We start from the raw sequence: 11,758 nt of genomic DNA, 5'->3' as shown, positions 1-11,758 counted from the left end.
GATGTCAATAGCTTCATTCAAATTCAAAACTGTATCACACAATTTTTAATCTCTTGCATTGACAAACTATCATTTTTAGGAATGCCATAAAGATCTGCAGTTTTGCCTTTAGAATTATACTACAGCATGATTTACAAACACAATTTCTGTGATGAAATAGCTGATCTGCAATGGTCTTGAGTAAACGCTTGCACCTACGATTGAAACTTGAGTCGATGTGGGGGAATGACAAACAAAACTTGTTGCTAATTGGTTTCATACAGATCAATGAGCCGTTGAGTTTTATTTAAGTGTTGGCAGTGATAAATTTGGGGCGAATTCCTTAGAGAAGAACTTTCATGATGAGATGCACTATAAGTAATAACTTTCAATCCATATCAAACTCTAGATAAACCTGTTTGTATATAGGCATCTAATAACAGGATGACCTCATTGTATAATGTGCAGTAAAGAAAATAATGCTGCCGTCCATATTTGTACTCTCTCATACTGCACTTCAGAGTTTTCACTCCAAACAAATTCCAATACCAGTGGCATCTGATGATAAAGGGATATGAAAGAATTACAATTATATTTTCACCTAATCCCTAACAGCTTAGTCAGCCAAATGGTTTAGATTGCTTTAAGTTGTATGCATGGTTGTTTTTCAAAATTGTATACAGTAGCACAGCCTAGAAACATAAAATGGTAGATAAAAAACCAATAACTGACCTTGTGGGTACATCCCCGGCACTCTTTGTCCAGCTTACATGGCAGTGTGCCCGTGTGAATTCATACAAAGCATTTCGCTCTTTCGTATCATTTCAATTGTCACAGGTGCCATTTAAGGATTGTGTTGATGGTTGCATAACACTATGACAGGGTTTCCCTAACTGTATCCCCCCACGAAGCCCCTGTTGATGTCAGAGTTGTCCACGGCACGAACCCCCAACTTTTCGAGACACGACCTGAGTCATTATTATACTATAATACGTATGACAGTGCTTCGTAAAAGATCAAGTCCATAGTGGTATATTGTAGAGGTTGTCGAAAGGTACGACTTTTGCACATTACTAAATTATACTATATATCAGACTTTAGTTCAACAAAAAGTACTCTAGGTTTGACTTTCAGAAACATCTCATGAACCCCCTGGGATGGACTCACGCACCCCCTTGAGGGTTCATGTACCCCAGTTAGGGAACCCCTGCACTATGATATGCCTCAAATACTGCAACATTGACAGCACATGTTTAATAAACTATTACCTATTTATACAGCACTGAAGGAGCTCGGCACCTGCAAAGAAAGCCAGCACAGGGCATCATTTCACTATTTACATAGAGGCCTACAGGGTCAGTGCATGGCAAGAACTTGTGTATATGGAAATTTGATGAATCTGGTATAATAATGCCTACCTTTTCACATATTTTAAGACAGATTAGCATGAGGAAAGGTGTACTATGCATTTTACATTCTATAGGACTACATAAAACTTATTGGCATCTTTCATGTCAATTACAGGAACTCACTCAATTCCAGTGGCAGAGCTAGGGGTATTGGTCAGGAGGGGGGAGAATGGTCTGTAGGGGCGCTTTCGACACTAAGCGGAGCGCCACCACAGGTTGGCACGTAGCGGACAGAAATTTTTTTGAGTAAAGATACTCCCTAGAGCTGGAAATGACTCTTTCTGGGCCTGGCTAATTTGCAGATAAACAAAGAATAAATAGGTGTCATCGCCAAATTACACCAACAAAATGTGACAAATGTCAATATGTTGATGAGAGCGCAATAAAAAAGTCAATAAACGTGAATAAACGTGAAAAAGTGGTAAAGAGCTGAAAAGGGCACCAGCAGTCCATTTGAGTCCGTCAGGGGGGCATTCGCCCCCCTGACTGTATGGACGCTCCGCCACTGCTTAATTCCAAACTGCATTATCTGATGCACCTTGTCATCCCATCCCACACATCCCTATTATGACCTAAGGAGTGGTTATGTTTGCCCAAATATGTCTCCATATTGTTAAGACATTTCTGTTCCCATGTCTTCATTTTACACATTATGGAGCATATAGTCTCGAATTTAAGGTAGCTTCTTCAGTCCTATCTTTGTCCGATCATGTGCAATACAAAAAATAGGTGCATTAAAAATGAAGCTAACCTATATACAACAAAGTTGGATATATTTACCTCAATAGTTTACGCTCAACCAAACCATTCCTTTGTGGATGATAAGCAGAGGCGACCCTGTGCTCTATTTGGAACCTGTGAAGGAGTCTTCTGTTGACTTCATTCACAAACTCCCTTACTTGGTCAGATATTAAAAATATCAGTCAAACCGAATCTGTGCAATATGCAAAGTTGAAAGCAATATTATAGGTAGTGAATGCCACACTGTAATTCATACATAAAATAAAATTCTCATCTTGAAAGGAAATGTTTAAGCTCCACTACAGAAATAATTAATGTTCACCATGCTAGTTGAGTGCAGACTGTTAGGGCACAAATGAAGTATGTTCAGGCATTGAGTTAATTGGATGATCTTTTATTGTGACAATTACATGTTTATTGGCTAACTGGCTGAACTTCTTTTATTGGAGCTTGCAAGTCATGTTTTAGGCATTGCATAATGTATCGCACAGTTTACTACACAAACTGAAAAGTTCTAACCATACGAGCCAATACAACATTTGTGATATATTAATTCAATTAAATAAAAGATATTTATAAAATTAGATTAAGTTAGGGTATACCAGAGGTTTAATGCTTTTTGCAAGATGCTTGACTTATGTGATATGCCAGACTGTATAAATGTCAAACAAACATTAATTTTCCTTAACCAGGATCCATTGGGGTTCAAAACACCCTCTGTATGACCCAAATGCAAAAACAAAATAATGCTAGCTCACCATTATAGTAAAGTGTACTGTAATACATCATTTTGCATCAAGAGACCTAAAACTTGCCTTATTTTGCCAAAGAAAAGGGGACCCTCCACCAGGTTCAGAAAGTATCCCCCCCCCCCAATACACACACACACACACATGCAATTGTGTGTATCCCTACTAGCAATTTCCTCAAAGGATGGAATAGAGAAATGGTATCAAACCTCAGTTGATACATTATCAGTCTTATCATGTTGAAGTTCTAGTCAAAACAGCCAAGTAGTATTAAGTTCGCACTTTGTGAACAGAAAGTTCTTTGTGGTTACAATATCAAACTGATCAACACTTTTTTGAACAACAATATACCACCATAGGTGACATATACCTGTGTAATGTGGTCTTAACTATTTACTCATCATTTGTTCGAACAAACTGCTTTAAATTATCTGATTCAGTGGATCAGGTCCAGGTAAAATCCTCTATTGGGGATGTACACTAAATGAAGACAATTGTCTAGCAATATGACACTAAATTGTTAGAAGCTGCATGTATCAAATGTGGGTGAGAAACAGAGGTGAACCTTTGCAAATATATGTAGGAACAGAAACTACTTGCAGATAAACTAATGGGGAAAATACTGCAAAAGATTTACAGTATACTTCACACTTCTCACCTCCCTCCAGACCTTGTCCTTTCTGTGTATGCTTTATACCTAGTATGTGGAAATAGTGATATTCAAATACAGCAGTATTGACCATTCTGCCATGCACTATCAGTTATTTGTTAATAGATATGAGTAACTGCATAAAATTATAATGTCTTGGATATTTAATACCTCATCATCACATCAGTAACGAAATTTGATGTTGATTCTGCAGTCTTGTCAGGAATTGGCTTAGCCTCAGGCCACTTTGAATAAAAGTCACACAGTGTAATAATATATCGGTTATTGGCAGCTATCACTGGCAGAGGACCAATACCTGCTAAGAAAGAATACAACATTTAGGTTCTAATTTCAAAAACATTTGCAAGTTGCAGGCTCTGCCTTAGCTGTTCTTCTATTTCCATTGCTTGCTTCATTCTGTAGTCGTAGATAAAAAATAGTGGGATATCTTATCAAGACAGCTGGTGTTGGTGGATTTAGGCCAATTATATTTACATTGCATTTGTAACATAAACCATATTGCACCCTATTTATTTTGCTTAAGCCACTAGACAGAAAATGGTATCACTTTTTTCCAAGCTACAACTATACATCCATATTGGTGGTTGCTCTCCAGTTATGCCAAAGTGTGGCTTAAGGTATTCTGTCTTGGCCCAAAATATGCCAGATATTCAAATATGGTCACTTTGGTCAAATTTATTAAACTATTTTTATTTATTTCCACCTTGGAGGTAATTCACCTCACTAGGGTTATCAATCATCTTGTGGGTTCATTTACAATGTCTGACCACAATTTGAAGGGTTAAAATCCTCTAGGAAAGTACTTTTTGAAAACTTCTAGCAATTACAGTAGCCAGAATTTAGGGCCTATATACCTGTAGACTACCTTTATACTTAAATTTCATTTGTCCAGACAAAGTGACTTTAAATAAACTTGAGCTTTACTGCATGCTGTGGACAACCAGTACAATTGAAACAACTAGAGAATTTACCTGTTTCCATAATCCAGTCACAGGAATCCTATAGAGACTTGTTCGTGGACAGGACAATGACCATTTGACCCCCTGGCACATCTTGCAATGTTGCACATACTTCCATGTTGATACTTTATCATCTTCTGTCTAGTTTTGTCTCTGCCAAAATGTGCACCTTCAAAGAGATAAGAAAATTAATCATCGAAAAAAAAAAGGCTGCACAAATGGTAGTTGCCACATGAGGCATTCAATATCTCACCAACCACAAATTTGTTACAGACATTATTAATTCAGTACTACTTACCTATAGAAGAAGGCTAGGCTATATAGTCTATTAATTGTATCTTTACATTGTGCGTCAAATCCATGCAGACAAGACTATTTCTGTCAGCTTAAGTGATTCGATTTGGTTATGCTTGTTAACTTCTGTGATAGGCGGGGCCATAAAAGGTGGAAATTATATAATACTTTTCTTATTAATTTGTTATGACAATTGGGTAAACAAAATGGCAATGAAACTGGGGCCTAACAAACAACTTTGTTCATGCACATACAACTTTGCTCAAGCATACAACTGATTATAATGTACCATATAAGCAATTGCTTCAGTTTTGGGGGTTGAGTTTTTACAACTAACCAAACATGCTAAGAATATCATAATTTTTGCACCAATCAGGCCTAGCATATTTAAATTTTAACGTGAAATGGTTGTACGCCATTTGAAGACATGTTTTATGACACAATTCAGAGTTCTCTGGGTGAATTACCAAAAATATGATATCCATATAATTGCAGGTGTTAGGGTTGCAAAAAACGGGAAAAGTAAATTGTAGTATGCAATGTAATGTATAAATAACCTTCCGAAAATATAACCACCACTGTCCAAATAGAGGATAAGCGTCTCCTACGTGTAAACTTACATAGGCCTAGCCTAAGTACTAAAAGTAGTATTAATTATGACAAAAAGTATCCTATACTTTAAGTTATGTGCTCAATGAATAATCGCCGAAAGAATTAGTGAGATATTTGAAACAGTCGTTTCTTAAATCGTAGTTAAAGACGTGATATTCACCTAGCAGCGAAGAGGACACAGGTAAAGTGTTTGTCGGCATAGAATTTAACAGTTTTCGTCGTATACAAATTGCACACATATGGTACGCCGCACCGAGTATACAAACAAGTTACAACTTGTGTATATTAAACTGAGTGCATCCTGGCATATGCACAGTGCACGCCGTACTACTGTACTGTCTTCAGGCCTGCTATTGGTCGAGAGTCCCGCACAGCACCGTGTCAGTCGTAACTTGTTTGTAAACAATCAATCTATTTTTAGATTACTTTTAATACGCAATAAGCATAGGACTAACTGTTGCCTATTTTCAGAAATGTCGCAAGTGATGAAACATTAAAAAACCGGGAGAATAGAATGAGAAACCGGGAGGCCAGGAGATTCGGGCTAAAACTGTATAACCGGGAGAGTTGACGGGTCTGATTAAAGGCGATATCGCTCGTAGACTTTTTTTTGAGGGCGCTGGCATTTTCGAGGTTTCAGCGAGGTTTAATGGGACCCCGAAAACTCACGTGACCTCGGTGGCAAATTTAGATCAGTGAATAGCACAGGCAAGCGTATGCGTAACAAGCCCGTACCCATGCACACATAATGTTATAACACAGCATTTCAGATTATTGTACTGTTTACCGCAAAGGATTTTCGTACGCGATAGTTGTTTGTGTGCCTTTTGAGTAAAGAATACTGTACGATTTTCGTACAAATACATTCGATTAGACTAGAGTATAGTGACAATCATGGAAAAGGGATCTGGGCAAGGAGAATCGGGCGAAAGAAAACGACCTTATCCTGGAACGAGCGTAGGTTCAAGTGGAGGAAAGCCATTGTTGCATGGACCTGACAAAAACAGCAGTGCAAAGGAACAACAGCGACGAAGAGATGCCACGAAGATCTATCTTCTACGTTCCTACGTAAACTGGCAAATGGAGAAAGAACTCTACAAACATGTCCACGATTTGACTTCTGTTAGCAACGCAGATTTCGCAGAACATTTGCTTCAGGATCACACAAAAAGGTAATGATTTGCTAAGCTAGGCTAAAACTATATAGGGTAATACTAGTACATAGTAGTACTACAGGGTATTGTCCTAGGTAACTGTCAGTATTGCGAAGTACAGAAAACTGCAAAGTTCGGACACCCCTAAGAAATACACAATTTCACCATGATAACCTACAAGCGAAAGCCAATATCACTAAAAACTAGGAAGCTACAGTTATTTCCTCTCCAAAATGACCCGTGCGCAAGTATGTACGTACATATCTGTCAATAAAATGAAGATAGTTTTTGGGGTATTTTAAGGCTTAGGTGTTCGAACTTCGCAGTGTCTATGCTATTGTATTTGTAACATACATGATTTGATGAGCCTAGGCTTTGTAACTAGGCCTATCATTCATTATTTTTCCAATGGACCTAGCGTATGCTAACCTTATCATACTTATCCTAGCACAAAATAGCAGTAAGTTGTATTACTGAGTCATCATCATCACTGTTTGTGAATGCTTGTCATGAGGATACTGTATAGGCCGTGGCTATTCTTACGACTAGTCGTAACAATTATTTATGAACTATTCTTACGACAAAGGCAAATTCAAGTGCAGTAAAGTAAATAAAGCAACTGCGCATGTAGTAGGGGTAACCCTAACCCTAAACATAACCCTAAATCTCAATCCTAACCCTAACCGGAAGTTATTGTTACTCCTCGTCGTAAAATTAGTACTCCTAATCATAAAAATAGCAACTGCCCATGCGTAGTCGGAAATTATTCTTACAACTAGTTGTAAGAATAGCCACTTTGTACTGTATACAGTTAAAAATTAAAATATCCTTCCTAAAGAAGACTGACAGGGACTGGGGGTCTTTAGTTTCACTCCTCATATTTATGCCATGGAAAGCTGGGCCTTCTCATCACCAAAAAGTAAACTGTTTTTTTGCCTCAACAAATTGATGGAAATATATTTTCTAACCACTAGGCCTAGGTGATCTGTTCATCCCCACCCCTCCAGGTTCTAAATTGTTATCAGCTGTCCTTGTTTGAGGAATAATTCTTGTGAATGAGCATTTGAAAGAAAAGCCTCACCTATGCCCAGTCATAATTAACTAGGCATATAACATAGGACTAAGGCCTATAGTATTAGTAATAAGTATCTGAATTTAGTGTTCATAGTAACTGTATTCCCTAATTTTGTAATATACACCAGTGAGGAAGGCCTACTGTGCTGTACAAGTACAACCACATGGACCTGCAATTTTTCCTATAAAAATAATGCATCTACTGTACATAAATAATTTAGAATCACTACTAACTGATTCACATGTTTTCACACCGCTGCGTATGCAACTAGACCTTATGTTTTTCTAAGGTCAGCCACAGCCAGCATATATGCAATCAAGTTTTAATGGTACATTTGGGCAATAGGGTGTTATACTGTTATCTACTGACTGTCTGTCCAATATTCCAGCAATCATGTGTACATTTCTGTGCTTGGGATTTTTGAAGGAACCCAACTGCTATGCAAGAAATTAGGTAAATTAGCCTCACAAATTGAGGGACCATATTAGTACATATAGCTATACCTTTATAAACCTTTATATAGCCATGCCTGGAGGTAAGAAAGTACCAGTTTTTTTTTGTGTAGGCCTGATGCTCATACTTTATGATGCTGTGCTAAGTTATCATATTTTTTATATATAGTCAGTACTATGCTTGTTTTTGTTCAGCTTCTTGTGAATGATCTGATGTTTAGTGTTCAAAAATTATAATATCTATTAAATTTGGTGGCCGAAACTATCTCTTGTGGAGAGTAATCTAGCGTTAAATTAATGGTAGTCTGAAATCAAGCTATTCATGTAAACAGGAATTTTTCACAATGGTGTCATGGAGTAAGCTAGCATCTCAATTCTCACTCATGAAACCAACTGCTCACATAAACAGGAAGTTTACACAGTAGGTAAATAATGAGTGTACATCAAACTTTGATCAAAAGACTGGACATCTTTTAGCGATATGAAACCAATCAGTTCACTAAGACAGGAAGTTTACATAGTAAATTTTACATTGACATGTGAGCTCAAGTTGTTGGGCAAGCAGTTGGGCAACACAAAATTATCCTTACAATTCTTGAAAGGTACCGCGGTTTATGGATATGTTGAAGAAGAGTATGAAAGAATATCTCATCCTTATCTGGGTTTAAATCAATGTGGGTTAACAATATGTTATTATTGAAATCTGCCTAAGTGTTTGTTTGTTACTTTTCTCTTTCATATTTTTTCTTGGGTAGGTATGATAAAAACATGTATGTTTGTAATGATTTGGTCATTACCAGATTCATTACGCATACAATTAAGCTTGGGGTGTACAGTAAAATTACTATTTCAGTTATATGATTTACAGACAATTTTTTTTGTTTCATTGTATAGGTTTCAAATGCATCTTTTCCGGAAAGATGCTGAAAGTCAAACAGAGGCATTCTCAGCGGCTGTCACCACAGAAAGATCAGTTGACACTCAGAAGGGAGAAGGTAAATTTATATGTTTATCCTTGCATGAATTACAGACTGGAAGAGCAGTGCTAATCTTATCTGATCTGGTGTGATCAGAAAAATAATACAATTTCATTCTCATTAAATTCCAAAAGAAAAGAAAAAGATGGTAGCTTATTGCTCATCCACTAAAAAGCATACATGTGTATGAGAATTTATAAAAGTAAGTGGGCCTGATATTATCAGGATCTTCTTTAGAGGCAAACTGACTAGTAACAGTAAATTCGAGAGACACAATAGAGCCTGGAACAGAGAGGACATGGTGAACACAAAGAAAGAAGTTAATGGTGTATTGAACAAAAGGAGTCAGTGAAAGCAGAGGTATTTAGATAAACTGTGGAGTACAAAGCAAGGATTAAGTAAGGAGAGAGGGCGAATAAACTATAGCAGAATACAGAGATGGAGCAGGATAAAGTTATAGTCATGTCCTTCCTGTACATTGAGCCCATTCAGTTGAATGGTGCTAGGGCACTCCGTCCACTCTCTCTATCTCTGCTGTGGTGTACTGTGTCTGAGATGGTTAGTCTACGAAGTTAGTTACCTGTTGGGACATGTCTTTAATGGTATGATTGGGGAGCTGAAAGTGTTCCCCTACTGGAGTCTCCCTTTTCATGGTATTGACTTGTGACTAGAACTGCTTCTTGAAGGTGGTCTTGGTTTCACCAACATACTTGTAACTTCAATGTCCTCTAAACTCAATGACACCATTTAAATTGAAATATCAGTTTCCAGTGCTGCATAAGTGTGATAAGTTCTAAACAAAAGGTACTGTATATTTTTAGTCACAGCCATAGAAGCTATAGCAGGATACTTGCAATCTAGTAACTATTGTTTTATGTAATCTCTACAGATACTCCTGATCCAGTTACTTCAACACCTCTCAAGAAGCCATCTGCCAATGTTCTGTCCAATGTCACCAGTAGGATTAGATATGGAGCAGCATGGGAGAGAAACCTCAGACTATACGAATACACATTGCCACATTTACATGATCCTGAACAAAAGAGATCATACATATGGCAGGGGCAAGCACTTTTCCCAGACTTTTGTTGACAGGTTGTGCGACATTCACAAACGTTGGATTAGCAGCTAATGATACATCTGCATCACCAGATTGAGATAAATTGCTTTCGTCCATTTTGTTCGATAGTAGCTATGACTGTAAATCAGGAGCTTGGCCACCCTCTAAGTCAAGGTGGGCAAGGTTGGGGAAATTCAATCAAGGAGTAACAATCAGAGAATGGCCAGCTTTATATTATTGTATATAGGCCTACACGCACAGCGTGTATAAATATCTGTATCGGTTTATTTATACTGGTGTTCATTTCCGTTGCCAGGAGGGGATATGATTTGAACATGGGGGAGGGTGTGGGGGGGTGGGGAGGGGGTCCCATTTGAAGTGTCCAAACGATGCTAATCTTTACATCTATCTTCTTGAATCACATGTACCCCTATCGACACGATCAATCAGTCCTGTCTCTCACCTCCTCTCATGCACTGGTGTATTTATTTCCTGGCAAGATAACAGTTAGGCATAGTAAGGGTCAGAGGTCATCACAACTTAAAGAGTTGTGCGAGTCCCTGTGGTCTCTTACATCCTGGTAGCAGTAGAGAGAAGAAGCCTAATAGATCAGAAACCATAATCATCTTCTGTTGTGTCTTATTTTCCAGCATCCTTGAAACATTATATCCTTCCCCTTTGATTTGTTGATGTCATAAAGCTGTAATTATGTTGTGCATTATTTTATTCCAGTATTTAGATTGTATATTCTTCTTGTGTATTTGACAGTATCCCAGTGATCTCCATTTTTCTGCTCTTGGTTTTTTTTCTCTGTACTTTCATATCATATCTATCTCTACCCATAGCCTCCATCTCCACATTTTCTTTACTTTCTTCCTCCATCCCTTCATCTGTCTTTCACTCTTTCTTTTTTGACCTCTTTCCTCCCCTCTGTTTACCCTGTATGTTTTAGGTTGCCAACTCCCACCCCCCCCCCCGCATCTCACCCCCAAAAAAGTTCACAAGGTTGACAAGTCTCCCCGTGCTAGTCCCAAGCTATACACCCTTGTTGTGGTGACCATTCAATATACTTGCGGATCAAATGGAAAGCCCCACCCCCACCCCTTATTCTCAGTGTAATGAATCGGCAAATGGAAGATTATTCGGAGTTGTTCGTGATGGTTCAATGATCTTATAGTCAGGCATAGGCCTATATGGTTCTCTTTGTCCTTCATTGCCGTCGAAGTTTGAAATGAATTAATCGTGCTAGGAACTTCCGGGCAATGTTTAATTTTCTGTGGCAAGAAAAAAAGCTTCCCCCAGTCTCTCCTGGTTGACTATATAGAGCCTGTACGCCTATATGGTCACACAATAGTATAGACAAGTATGATCCATGCAGACAGCTAGTATATATTTTTTTTAAATTCAATCCAATTTCAGTTAAAGTTTCGAGTTGTAATTCGAGTCAGTCGAGATGAGGTGCCCCATGGTGGAGCTGGGTAACCCACCCCAACCCCGTTGCCGACTTTTTGGCATTTCGTTGGGAGCCGTTCGGAACAAGAAGCAGGAGAGTCAATTCTGGGAGTACAGTACGCTGGAAAGCAATACACTGACGTGATTTAGAAAAAAAGGTTTTGCTTTGACGGCC

At 38.2% G+C, this 11,758-nt stretch overlaps 1 protein-coding gene and 1 long non-coding RNA gene across 21 annotated transcripts in view; both read right to left on the bottom strand.

Moving 5' to 3' along the window:
- LOC139960866 (uncharacterized) overlaps window positions 1-11,758 on the bottom strand; it is an 82,220-nt gene that overhangs the window by 39,063 nt on the left and 31,399 nt on the right. The gene's annotated exons all lie outside the window — the stretch shown is intronic.
- Window positions 2,186-5,774, bottom strand: LOC139961627 (uncharacterized). Its single transcript, XR_011790945.1, has 4 exons — window positions 5,574-5,774; window positions 4,520-4,676; window positions 3,699-3,843; window positions 2,186-2,322 (listed from the first exon to the last, which is right to left on the bottom strand). It is a non-coding gene; the product is annotated as an uncharacterized lncRNA (long non-coding RNA).

Source organism: Apostichopus japonicus, chromosome 20 (assembly GCF_037975245.1).
Source record: "Apostichopus japonicus isolate 1M-3 chromosome 20, ASM3797524v1, whole genome shotgun sequence".
NCBI classification, from domain to species: domain Eukaryota; kingdom Metazoa; phylum Echinodermata; class Holothuroidea; order Aspidochirotida; family Stichopodidae; genus Apostichopus; species Apostichopus japonicus.
The sequence above is the reverse complement of the archived record's forward strand: the minus strand, read 5'-3'. Positions and strand labels throughout refer to the sequence as shown.